This window comes from Hyperolius riggenbachi, chromosome 8 (genome assembly GCF_040937935.1).
Source record: "Hyperolius riggenbachi isolate aHypRig1 chromosome 8, aHypRig1.pri, whole genome shotgun sequence".
Lineage (NCBI taxonomy): Eukaryota > Metazoa > Chordata > Amphibia > Anura > Hyperoliidae > Hyperolius > Hyperolius riggenbachi.
The window spans coordinates 292,780,799-292,794,040 of NC_090653.1; the positions used below are offsets into that span (position 1 = coordinate 292,780,799).

The window sequence follows — 13,242 nt, forward strand, 5'->3', positions numbered from 1 at the left end:
CTCAGCAAGGCTTTTATTCTTTATAAAGGTATTCCCTAAATAGGATTTAAACCATGATGCTGGCCAGCTTCCCTGCGCTGCACAGTTTTTTGGCAGTTGGATAGAGCAACTATGATTCACTAAGTGCTTTTGATTTTGAAAATAAATAAATCCCTAAGAATCCCCCATAAAGAGATGGACTAATCTAAAACCTGTCAGTTCTGTCAGATTTCTACTACCTACTGTAAGTGACAGCAACATAGGAGAAAAGTAAGTTATGGCTCATTTTACTCTGGAAAAAATGTACTTCTTATTTGTATATGTTGACACACAATTCAAATGTTAGAATTTTTCGCCATAGTGCCCCTTTAAATATCTGAGAAGCGAAAAGATGGAATTTTTTTTTTTTTTTTTTTTTTTTTTTTTTTTACTTACTACCCAAACATAGAGGCTTCATGTTTATGTGTCATTGTAGAGAGGCTGTGTGACATCATCACCTAGAAGAAAAACAAAACGGCTATTATCGCAGCACAAATCTTTATTTTTGCGGCACTAACCAAACATGATGACATTTTTATAGTTCTGTGAAGCGCCCCTCTACAATCAGCACAAATATTCCATCATGCTTAGTTTAGTGCTACGTTTTTGTGCCCATTTGTGATGCAAAAATTAAGATTTGTGCTGCTCTCATTATGAAGGAAATGGCACTTATCGCCAAAACAACCCCATCACCCAGCCCCCATACAACAACGGTGGGTAGTGCTGTCCTTGTGCTCATTCGTGCTGCAGAAATCACGTTTCTATCTTTTACAGTTTTAGAGATATTCATGTTTTTGTAAAGGTCAAAAGTTCACTCAGCCGTTGCAATGTTGGGGGGGGGGGGGCTGAGTGAACTTTTGACCTTTACAAAAACATGAACATCTCCAAAAGTATAAAAGATAGAAATGTGGTTTTCGTCTGTAGGTTGTATGGGGGCTGGGTGATGGTATTGTTTTGGAAGTAAGAGCTATTCTCCTCAAAATGAAAGCGCAGCGCAAATCTTAATATTTGCAGCACACATGCAGCATTAACCAATAATGATGGAATGTTTTATTTGTGCTGAGTATAGGGAGGGGGGCAGCTCCACAGAGCCTATCACCTAAGCTGTTGTGTTCTCAGCACCTATAGGGTCACAGTTTGCTAACCTTTGGCATATAAAAACAAGAGCGCTTTTTTTTTTTCTTCCCATAGCGCATGAGTAACCTAGTCTCCAAATCAGCTGCATTAAAAATTTGCACCATTACACATTGCTATTTTTTTTTCTGAGCAATCTGCAATTTGTATGGTTAAGTTGTCCTGCACACATCCATGTCACAGGTAATCATGTGAACCCCCTTTTCTGACTCGCATGTTAATGAAGGAAAAGTTTACATATATTATACTTTCTGTTTCATAAAATGGCAGAATACAAAACGTAACAGGAGTGGAACTTATGCCACTGGAACTTTTTGTTTAAAAAAAAAAAAAAAATCGTAAAGTTGAGCAGCTGTAGCATTAAAAGCTTTTTTTTTTTTTTTTTTTTTTTTTGGTATGCATGGTAGTAACGAAGGCTGGTCTGGGATTGGCCAGTTGGACTCGGCAACATGAATGCATTGCCCACTACTGTCTAAATCATGTTTCGGCATCTTCAAGTGGTACACCTGTCACTAGGTTTATCACAGTAAACTAGTGACAGATGCCTTTGTGCTACCAAAACACTTTTATTGGCCTTCATGCTGATCCTAGGCTATGGTTTCCAGAACAGGTGGGCATTCCGCTCTGGCAGAAAGGTGCAGTGTGCAAATTGTTGTACAGAGTGCTGGGTTTACACTATGCCGGCTATCATGTAAAAGAGTTGCCCCTAAAAGCTATTTAAAATTCTAAAAGGAATGAGTTACAAAGGAACTATTTACCAATAAGACATATTCAGCACTAAATGTAGGGATTTCAGAGGTTCGTGTCCACAGGTTTACTGTGGTGCTACACAGGCTTTATTGGCTTATAGCCCCATGCAACTCATTCTGAGAGGTATGTCCACACTTGGACCCCTTTTATTATGATTTTATAATTGATACTCTCCTCTGGGAACCAGTGGCTCCTCTTGAGGACTGATCCTGGTCTCATGGAACCAGTGGCTCCTCTTGATGGCAGGTCCTGTTCTCTGGGAACCAGTGGCTCCTCTTGACGATGGATCCCGTTCTCTGGGAACCAGTGGCTCCTCTTGAGGACTGATCCCGGTCTCTGGGAACCAGTGGCTCCTCTTGAGGACTGATCCCGGTCTCTGGGAACCAGTGGCTCCTCTTGAGGACTGATCCCGGTCTCTGGGAACCAGTGGCTCCTCTTGAGGACTGATCCCGGTCTCTGGGAACCAGTGGCTCCTCTTGAGGACTGATCCCGGTCTCTGGGAACCAGTGGCTCCTCTTGAGGACTGATCCCGGTCTCTGGGAACCAGTGGCTCCTCTTGAGGACTGATCCCGGTCTCTGGGAACCAGTGGCTCCTCTTGAGGACTGATCCCGGTCTCTGGGAACCAGTGGCTCCTCTTGAGGACTGATCCCGGTCTCTGGGAACCAGTGGCTCCTCTTGATGGCGGATCCTGTTCTCTGGGAACCAGTGGCTCCTCTTGAGGACTGATCCCGGTCTCTGGGAACCAGTGGCTTCTCTTGAGGACTGATCCCGGTCTCTGGGAACCAGTGGCTCCTCTTGAGGACTGATCCTGGTCTCTGGGAACCAGTGGCTCCTCTTGATGGCGGATCCTGTTCTCTGGGAACCAGTGGCTCCTCTTGAGGACTAATCCCGGTCTCTGGGAACCAGTGGCTCCTCTTGAGGACTGATCCCGGTCTCTGGGAACCAGTGGCTCCTCTTGAAGACTGATCCCGGTCTCTGGGAACCAGTGGCTCCTCTTGAGGACTGATCCCGGTCTCTGGGAACCAGTGGCTTCTCTTGAGGACTGATCCCGGTCTCTGGGAACCAGTGGCTCCTCTTGAGGACTGATCCTGGTCTCTGGGAACCAGTGGCTCCTCTTGAGGACTGATCCCGGTCTCTGGGAACCAGTGGCTCCTCTTGAGGACTGATCCCGGTCTCTGGGAACCAGTGGCTCCTCTTGAGGACTGATCCCGGTCTCTGGGAACCAGTGGCTCCTCTTGAGGACTGATCCCGGTCTCTGGGAACCAGTGGCTCCTCTTGAGGACTGATCCCGGTCTCTGGGAACCAGTGGCTCCTCTTGAGGACTGATCCCGGTCTCTGGGAACCAGTGGCTCCTCTTGATGGCGGATCCTGTTCTCTGGGAACCAGTGGCTCCTCTTGAGGACTGATCCCGGTCTCTGGGAACCAGTGGCTTCTCTTGAGGACTGATCCCGGTCTCTGGGAACCAGTGGCTCCTCTTGAGGACTGATCCTGGTCTCTGGGAACCAGTGGCTCCTCTTGATGGCGGATCCTGTTCTCTGGGAACCAGTGGCTCCTCTTGAGGACTAATCCCGGTCTCTGGGAACCAGTGGCTCCTCTTGAGGACTGATCCCGGTCTCTGGGAACCAGTGGCTCCTCTTGAGGACTGATCCCGGTCTCTGGGAACCAGTGGCTCCTCTTGAGGACTGATCCCGGTCTCTGGGAACCAGTGGCTCCTCTTGAGGACTGATCCCGGTCTCTGGGAACCAGTGGCTCCTCTTGAGGACTGATCCCGGTCTCTGGGAACCAGTGGCTCCTCTTGAGGACTGATCCCGGTCTCTGGGAACCAGTGGCTCCTCTTGAGGACTGATCCCGGTCTCTGGGAACCAGTGGCTCCTCTTGAGGACTGATCCCGGTCTCTGGGAACCAGTGGCTCCTCTTGATGGCGGATCCCGTTCTCTGGGAATTAGTGGCTCCTCTTGAGGACTGATTCCGGTCTCTGGGAACCAGTGGCTCCTCTTGAGGACTGATCCCGGTCTCTGGGAACCAGTGGCTCCTCTTGAGGACTGATCCCGGTCTCTGGGAACCAGTGGCTCCTCTTGAGGACTGATCCCGGTCTCTGGGAACCAGTGGCTCCTCTTGAGGACTGATCCCGGTCTCTGGGAACCAGTGGCTCCTCTTGATGGCGGATCCTGTTCTCTGGGAACCAGTGGCTCCTCTTGAGGACTGATCCGGTCTCTGGGAACCAGTGCCTCCTCATGGCAATGGATCCCATTGACTAGGAAATTGGTGGCTGAATCCATTGTCTAGGAACCAGCAACTCCTCTTGAAGGTATCGCATTCTCTAGAAACTCATCTTTCTCAGGATTGCTGGCTTGTCCCATAGTCATTTTGCCGCAATGTCTTTGAAATGCACAGTTGCATCTACTTGTCTATTTATGCATTGTTCCACCCCTGTCTATAGAGATCCAGTCTGACCATAAACATTCCACAAAAATAAGATTATTGTAAATGAAGTAACATGTAAATATAGCAGTTTTGGTATTTTTTAATTCCCGTGTGGTGTTTTTTGATTTTGCCTCATCTTTTTCTTCTTTAGTTTGCTTTGAAACTAGATTTCTTTGAAGCCCCCTTTGGCACTTGAAGGATTTACTTTTGCACTTCTTTCTGATAATGCGTTTTGTTTTTTAATGTTGCAGCAAGGTTTTTCTTCCCACTCCCCTCACTTATTATTTTCCTGACTTTTCAGTTTTTTTCGACATGCAGTCGATTTTTAACTTAAACCCTGCGGAGTTTTACATTTTTAGTAATACCACCACAGATCCAAATAAAAACGAAAAACCACCAAAAAAATGCTTATGCTTGATGCTTTACTTTGAGAAATAAACAGGAATCTTATTTGCTTTTGTCAATACGTTTGGGTTATTTGTATCAAGAAAGGTGAAAACTGATGCAAATGTTCAACCGCTTGAGTGAAACAGATTTGAGTTTGTTGCTTTCATTTTTTTTCTTTACATCTGATTTTTGTCTCCATGTTTCACCACGGTTTGAACCCGTTTCCTTTTTAAAGAGAACCTTAACTGAGAGGAATATGGAGGTTTCCTTTTAAACAATACCAGTTGCTTGTCAGTCCTGCTGCTCTCTTTGGCTGCAGTAGTGGCTGAATCACGCACCTGAAACAAGCATGCAGCTAATAGTCTGAGCACCTGATCTGCATGGTTTGTGGCTAAATGTGTTAGAGGCAGAGGATCAGCAGGACAGCCAGGTAATGTGCATCCTTTAAAAGGAAATAACTATGGCAGGCTCCATAATGCTCTGTTTAGGTGTCGTTTCAGGCTCCCTAAATACAAATGCTTGACTATGCACTCTAATACGAGTCTGTACTGCACTGACAATTAGAATTTAAAGGACACAGGAAGTTGCTGGGAGAGAGGTTTATCTGATGATACTGTTTATTTCCACCCAGCATGCAACTGAATTAACCGCTTCTTGTAAGCTTAAAGTAAACCAGAGATCTGATCTAAAAATTTGATACTCACCCGGGGCTTCCTCCCGCCCCATAAACACGTCCCTCTTGCTGTCCTTCCTACTAGTGCCTCCGTTCAGCCGCACTCAGCCCTGGTAACTGGCTCAGTTGCGACAGTCGGGAGGTCCGCGCATGCGCAGAAGACCTAGACCGCACCCGACCGAGGCATTTACTGGAGCTGATCGCGGCTGAACGGAGGCACTAGTAGGGAGGACAGCAAGGGACACGTGTTTATGTGGCGGGAGGAAGCCCCAGGTGAGTATCAAATCTTTAGATAGCCAGATCTCTGGTACACTTCAATCATGTTGTGGCCACAGTCAGTGCCACATTTAAAGTATGCAAGCACCAGAACAGCAAAATCCTATAAAAGGAAGCTTCCCCCTAAGGTAGGTTGGTAAATGGTGTCACATTGATGGACTACATCTCTCAGCATGCGTCGTGGGGGCCGCTTGTAATCGCTGCAGATACTTCAGGTCCCTTTTACACTAGGGTGTCTTTATTGCGTTAACCTTTCTGCACGCAGGGTAATGCAACAGCAATGAAAGTCCATGGGGCCCGGTACACTTACTCCGTCATGTCGCAAGTGCCCAAATCCTAGCCGAACCGCTGCAAAGTCGTCAGCTCGTTATCATCGGACTTCTGCAGAGGCGGGGGTAATGTAATTCAATGGGCAACGCATACATTTAAACACGTTGTGCTGAGCGACGCAAATATGACGGGGAATCCCAGTGACTTACTTTCTGTCTAGTAGGGAGTATGTCACTGCGAGGGGCGGGCCTATGCATATGACCCCGTCGGTGCATGCTGATCAGCAGGGAATAGGTCATTGAGCGAGAGGCAGGGCTATGCACATGACCCTGTCAGTGCATTCTGTCTAGCAGGGAGTATGTCACTGTGAGGGGCGGGGCTATGCATATGACCCTGTCGGTGCATGCTGTTCAGCAGGGAATAGGTCATTGAGCGAGGGGCGGGGCTATGCATATGACCCTGTAGTGCACACTGTCCAGCAGGGAATGTCATAGAGTGAGGGGCAGGGCTATGCATATGACTCTCAGTGCACTCTGTCCAGCAGGGAATACGTCATTGAGCGAGGGCCGTGGCTATGCATATGACCCTGTGTGTGCATGCTGTTCAGCAGGGAATAGGTCATTGAGCGAGGGGCGGGGCTATGCATATAACCCTGTCAGTGCACTCTGTCTAGCAGGAAGTATGTCACTGCGAAGGGCGGGGCTATGCATATGACCCTCGGTGCATGCTGTTCAGCAGGGAATAGGTCATTGAGCAAGGGGCGGGGCTATGCATATGACCCTGTAGTGCACACTGTCCAGCAGGGAGTAAATTGTGAGGGGCGGGGCTATGCATATGACCTTGTAGTGCATACTGTCCAGCAGGGAGTAAATCGCTGCGAGGGGCGGGGCTATGCATATGACTGTGGGGCGCACTCTGCTGCAGAGTTAGATGAATGACTATTTGTGCGATATGGGCGGGGCATCACACTGCAAGCGCACTGACCAGGTACAACACCTGCCTCAAACTGCAGATGGATAGACAAGCACAGGGTGAGGCTAGGGAGCAGCCAAACTGCAGATGGATAGACAAGCACAGGGTGAGGCTAGGGAGCAGCCAAACTGCAGATGGATAGACAAGCACAGGGTGAGGCTAGGGAACAGCCAAACTGCAGATGGATAGACAAGCACAGGGTGAGGCTAGGGAGCAGCCAAACTGCAGATGGATAGACAAGCACAGGGTGAGGCTAGGGAGCAGCCAAACTGCAGATGGATAGACAAGCACAGGGTGAGGCTAGGGAGCAGCCAAACTGCAGATGGATAGACAAGCACAGGGTGAGGCTAGGGAGCAGCCAAACTGCAGATGGATAGACAAGCACAGGGTGAGGCTAGGGAACAGCCCCCTGAACATAATGAAATGCTTGCTTCCTTAGGGGTTAGGCTCATTTCATATACTTTGCTGTTATGGCGCTTGGATCCTTTTTTCAAGGACATCCGAGGTGAAAATAAACTGATTGTATTTATCCTCCTCCTCCTAAAAATGACTTTTTTTTTTTTTATATTCCACAGTTTTTTTTTTTTAATTTTATATTTAAGTCTAGTTTATACGATTTTACTGTTTGTCTCTTGTCTCTGCTCAATAACACCTTCATTGAAGTGCCAGAGCTCAAATCTATAAATGATTGACCCTTTTTCTTCCCTGCTCTCAGAGGCCATTTACTGCCAGGAAATGATTTTATTGCTGTAATGACTTATCAGTGAGGGTTGTGCCATAGACTGACCCAGTCTGACCCGATCAGAAACAGTCACTTGCATACCTGATGTGTAACTCTTTCAGGCAAAGAAAGAAAGGAACACAGCCTAGGCATTAGTGTGCTTGGCACTGTACATACACATGTCTATCTCATCGTGTCACATGTCACCTCAGGGTGAAACCTTTTTAGCTTCTATGCAAAAAATGTCACAGTGCTGTCTTCCTGCTGCAGGGTTTGGATTTTAAACTTTGAAGACGTGTAATGAAAACATCCTTTAACATGGTAATTGGCTCCTCCGAGAAGCTGGACGTTTTAGGCGTCAAATCCCTGAAGAATTTACACAGCTGCTTAAAACTTTGAATGTGCCAGCTCCAACTTCTGCCTCCTGAGTGGAGCCGATTGCCTCATCAGGCGAATGTTACTTTTATTTTTGCAATTCGTTAGTCAACTGTAGTTTTGCTATAAGAGGAAGTTGGCAGTGTAAGTAAAATATCCTCCCCTCTAGGCCTCAAGTCAGTCTGAATGTTGCCATAACTTTTTGTATGGATAAGAAAGCCCTTTTGAAGGCCCAAATCTAGTCCTAGTGTGTATTCTGGTTTGGGACAGAGTGGGGGCTGCTTATGTTGGAAGTTAAATGGTTTCTGTTCTGGTGACTGGGTGTAAAAGTGAGGGCTACGGCTCTCTACACACATCCAATTTTGATCTTCAGATGACTGGCTAATTTTATCACCTCCATGTAGTAGGAGTGCCAACATAATTTTTGAATACTATGACCAGATAGTGTAGGTAAGCTCTCATACTAGATGGAAGGGGTAAAATTGGCTAGTCATCTGCAGATTAAAAATTGGATAAATGTACGGGCGTTAAACGTTTCCCAACAAGGATGGAAATGACATCTTTTTCAGAGAAATTGATAGGATCTTTCTTTAAAAGGACAACTGAAGTGAGAGGTGTATGGAAGCTGACATACTTATTTCCTGTTAAGCTATACCAGTTGCCTGGCGACCCTGCTAATCTAGTAGGCTGCAGTAGTGTCTGAATCACACCAGAAACAAGCATGCAGCTAATCTTGTCAGCTCTGACAATGTCAGAAACACCTGATCTGCTGCATGCTTGTTCAGGGGCTATGGCTAATAGTATTAGAGACACAGGATCAGCAGGAGAGCCAGGCAGCTGGTATTGCTTATGAAGAAATAAATATGGCAGCCTCCATATCCCTCTCACTTTAGTTGCCATTTAATCTATCTTCCTGTTCCAGTAACATGACATGGAAGGGATTCTCAGCAGGGACACAGTCTGCAATAACAAACTGTCCACACTATTAAAAAAAAAATTCTGTTACTTGCTCTTTTATTTGATTTGAGAACTACTATTGGATGTGAAATATTGACAAGTTGGACTGATTTACATATTCCATAACATTTCTATATGTTTAATTCTTTTTATTAATTTCCAAGTAAAATGTGCAGGTCTGTAATCCTATTGGCACATTAATAATTTCATTTTTTTTCTGCTCTGCCACGAATTGTTTCCCGGTGGAACTGTATAATACTAGACAATCAGAATAGGAGTATTAATCTTAGCATTGACAGCTGTTAGCATGCCTTACGGATAATGTCATGGAAAATATCACAGCCTTTTCTTATAGTACAGGTGTGGATAAATTCCTGCCATACTCGGCAACTGCGCTGTATTTCATACATCACCTTTTATGTTTCTTTGTTGTCTTCCAGAATTTTAATTCCTCTCTCAGCCAAACCTTGTTACCCTGACCACTCCCACAAGTATTGCAAAAATGAGCTTAAAGTACACCTGGGACACAAAATAAAGTTTTATACTTGCGTCAGTGGGCGGAATACCAGGGCTATGGAGTCGGTACAAAAATCATCCGACTCCTCAGTTTATGAAATTTCCAACTCCGACTCCAGGTACCCAAAATTGCTCCGACTCCTTGACTCCAATTCTACAGCCCTGTGGAATACTCTACTGCCAGCAAAGACCCTTGCTGCCCTCTGTGTACACGAATGGCTGCACTGCACAGACGCTAGTGAGTTTGCGCCTGTGCAGTAGCCTGGAGCTGCTCGTGCACAGAAGTCAATTAAACTGCACAAAAGGCTCTGTACACGGGGGTGCGGCTGTCAGCTATCTATGACTTTGTCCAAAAATTGTTCTGAGGGTACCAGTGCAGGAGGGGGGTGTAGGTAGACAGGGGATCCCTCTACTGCAGGGGTTGCAAAACGTTTTAGGCCAAGGGCTATATCACTGTTCAGTTCTAGGGGGTTGTACTAGCAAAATATAACATATATTTTTTTTCTGATTGCCGCTAGGTCCGTTATGCCCTGTGACATTTTGTTGAAATATTTCTATGAGAAATAACACTTGTGCAGTTAGCGCAGTGGCAGCTGCTACTCAGTGGCTGTTACTGCTGCTGGCACAGTGGCAGCTGCTAATCAGTGGCTGTTACTGCTGCTGGCACAGTGGCAGCTGCTAATCAGTGGCTGTTACTGCTGCTGGCACAGTGGCAGCTGCTAATCAGTGGCTGTTACTGCTGCTGGCACAGTGGCAGCTGCTAATCAGTGGCTGTTACTGCTGCTGGCACAGTGGCAGCTGCTACTCAGTGGCTGTTACTGCTGCTGGCACAATGGCAGCTGCTAATCAGTGGCTGTTACTGCTGCTGGCACAGTGGCAGCTGCTAATCAGTGGCTGTTACTGCTGCTGGCACAGTGGCAGCTGCTAATCAGTGGCTGTTACTGCTGCTGGCACAGTGGCAGCTGCTAATCAGTGGCTGTTACTGCTGCTGGCACAGTGGCAGCTGCTAATCAGTGGCTGTTACTGCTGCTGGCACAGTGGCAGCTGCTAATCAGTGGCTGTTACTGCTGCTGGCACAGTGGCAGCTGCTAATCAGTGGCTGTTACTGCTGCTGGCACAGTGGCAGCTGCTACTCAGTGGCTGTTACTGCTGCTGGCACAGTGGCAGCTGCTAATCAGTGGCTGTTACTGCTGCTGGCACAGTGGCGGCTGCTACTCAGTGGCTGTTACTGCTGCTGGCACAGTGGCGGCTGCTACTCAGTGGCTGTTACTGCTGCTGGCACAGTGGCGGCTGCTACTCAGTGGCTGTTACTGCTGCTGGCACAGTGGCAGCTGCTAATCAGTGGCTGTTACTGCTGCTGGCACAGTGGCAGCTGCTAATCAGTGGCTGTTACTGCTGCTGGCACAGTGGCAGCTGCTACTCAGTGGCTGTTACTGCTGCTGGCACAATGGCGGCTGCTAATCGGTGTCTGTTACTGTTGCTGGTGTAGTGGCAGCTGCTAATCAGTGGCTGTTACTGCTGCTGGCACAGTGGCAGCTGCTAATCAGTGGCTGTTACTGCTGCTGGCACAGTGGCAGCTGCTAATCAGTGGCTGTTACTGCTGCTGGCACAATGGCGGCTGCTAATCGGTGTCTGTTACTGCAGTTGGCCCCTGCAGTTACGGCCTGCGACCTGCATGGAATTAACTGTACAGAGGTTTGAAGGCCACCATAAATGTCTGCACGGTCCGCATTTGGCCCCTGGGCTGGATTTTGGGCCTGTATGCTCTGAGAGAAGTATCTAACTTGAAGAAAAAATAAATCTGTTTAGGCACAGATCACTTACAGGAGGGCAGTGTTCTCACCGGGCTTATTATTAGCCAGGTGCTCCACCCGGCTAGTTTAGGTGAGCACCCGGCTGTTATCAGCTCACCTCCTCCTATGCTGTAAGTAGAGTTGTGCAGAGAAGCACCGTCCCTGTATTCTCTCATCTCACCCCACTCAGCTACTTTTTCATGCCACCTAGTGGGGAAAAAAATTCTGGGGAGAACACTGGAGGTGTACCTTATACATGTGCTGCTACTTGGAAACCGATGTGGAGAAAGCCCGCCCACATGCAGAATTGTGGTGGCTTCTGGAGGTGTAGTTGTCAACGCTACAGGAGCGAAACTCCCCTGAATATATTGTACAGAGTATATCCTAGGGGAGCCCACAGAGAGGGATAGCACCTCTTCCCTGCCACTCTATGGACACGTATGAATGGACCCACAGGAAAGTGTGGCTCTGTATGTCGGCTGTTGTCTGCCACAGGGAATTATCTGGATTTGGGCCCAGTGTGGGCAACTGCTGCATGCAGCACCCTATGGGATCTAGGGGAGGTATAGCCAAGATGCTGCTCTCAAGGCATAGGAGGGGGCGTGGCTAATGATGTGGGGTGTTTGGGTAGGTTCAGAATTCCTGAAGTCTTGAATTTTAGGGTGTAATAGAATTTATTTTGCAATACTTGTACAAGTGGGGAGGAAGTCAGGACATTTAAAAAGAAAAACAAAAAGGCTTGAGAGAGGTCCTAAATTCTGGAAAATGCAGCAAAACAAATTGCAGGAGAAAAGGGGAAGACCTGAGTCAGGAAACCACTTGCAACAATTGAATGCTTTTAGATTGGTTGTAAAGAGACCTGACTCTTGCCGGTTTTAGACTCGCCAGCTGCCTGCCGTGAATTGTACAGGCCGTGCGAAGGTCATTTTTAACATCGGAATGCAAAACATTCCCTGAATAAGGTTCTTCTTTCATTTCAAAAATATTACTGGGGACCCCTCTCTCCCCCAGGCTTTTGCTCTCTGTATAAAAAGTTGACATTGCTGAGTTTGTATCTATGTCTAGCCTCTGCATACTCTTTGTATTCAAACACATGCACTTTATTCCATGCTGCAGTACAGCTGATCAGGAGGGATATGGAGACTGCCACATATACCTCCTTTTAAAGGGAACCAGAGACGAACGTATGTTAAAAATGAAAAAAAGATGTTGTACATACCTGGGGCTTTCCCCCGCCCCATAAGCTTGGATCGCTCCCACGCCGCCGTCCTCAGCTGTGTCTATCTCCGGTATCGGGTCCCGTCACTTCCGCCGGACGCGGCCAGTCTTCTGCATGCACAGACGCTCCCTCCGGCTCTGTATGCCTGCGCAGTGCGGAGGGAGCACACTGCGCTTGCGTCGACTGGCCGAAATGACGGGACCCGGTACCGGCAGATAGAAGCAGCGGAGGACGGCGGTGTGGGAGTGATCCAGGCTGATGGGGCTGGAGGAAGCTCCAGGTATGTATAAATGTTATTTTTTCGTCTCTGGTTCTCTTTAAGCAGTACCAGTTGCCTGGCTATCCTGCTGATCTTCTGCCTCTAATACTTTTAGCCATAGCCCCCGAACAAGCATGCAGCAGATCAGGTTTTCTGACATTGTTAGACCTGATAAGATAAGCTGCATGTTTGTTTCCGGTGTGATTCAGACACTACTGCAGCCAAATAGATCAGCAGGGCTGCCAGGCAACTGGTATTGGCTAAAAGGAATTAAATATGGCAGCCTCCATATTCTTTTCACTTCAGTTGTCCTTTAAGTCTCGTTTTTAATGCTCTAGAATTGATGGCACGTAAAGGGAATATAAAGCAAGAAATATATGGAGGCTGCCATATTTATTTCCTTTTAAACAATACCAGTTACATGGCATCCCTGCTGATCTATTTGGCTGCAGTATGTCTGAGTAACACCAGAAACAAGCATGCAGCCAATCCTGTCA

General features: G+C 47.4%; 1 protein-coding gene across 1 annotated transcript in view; it reads left to right on the forward strand.

Annotated features, from left to right (window-relative positions):
• The window catches only part of PPP1R26 (protein phosphatase 1 regulatory subunit 26), a 79,551-nt gene that overhangs the window by 14,678 nt on the left and 51,631 nt on the right, over positions 1–13,242 (forward strand). The gene's annotated exons all lie outside the window — the stretch shown is intronic.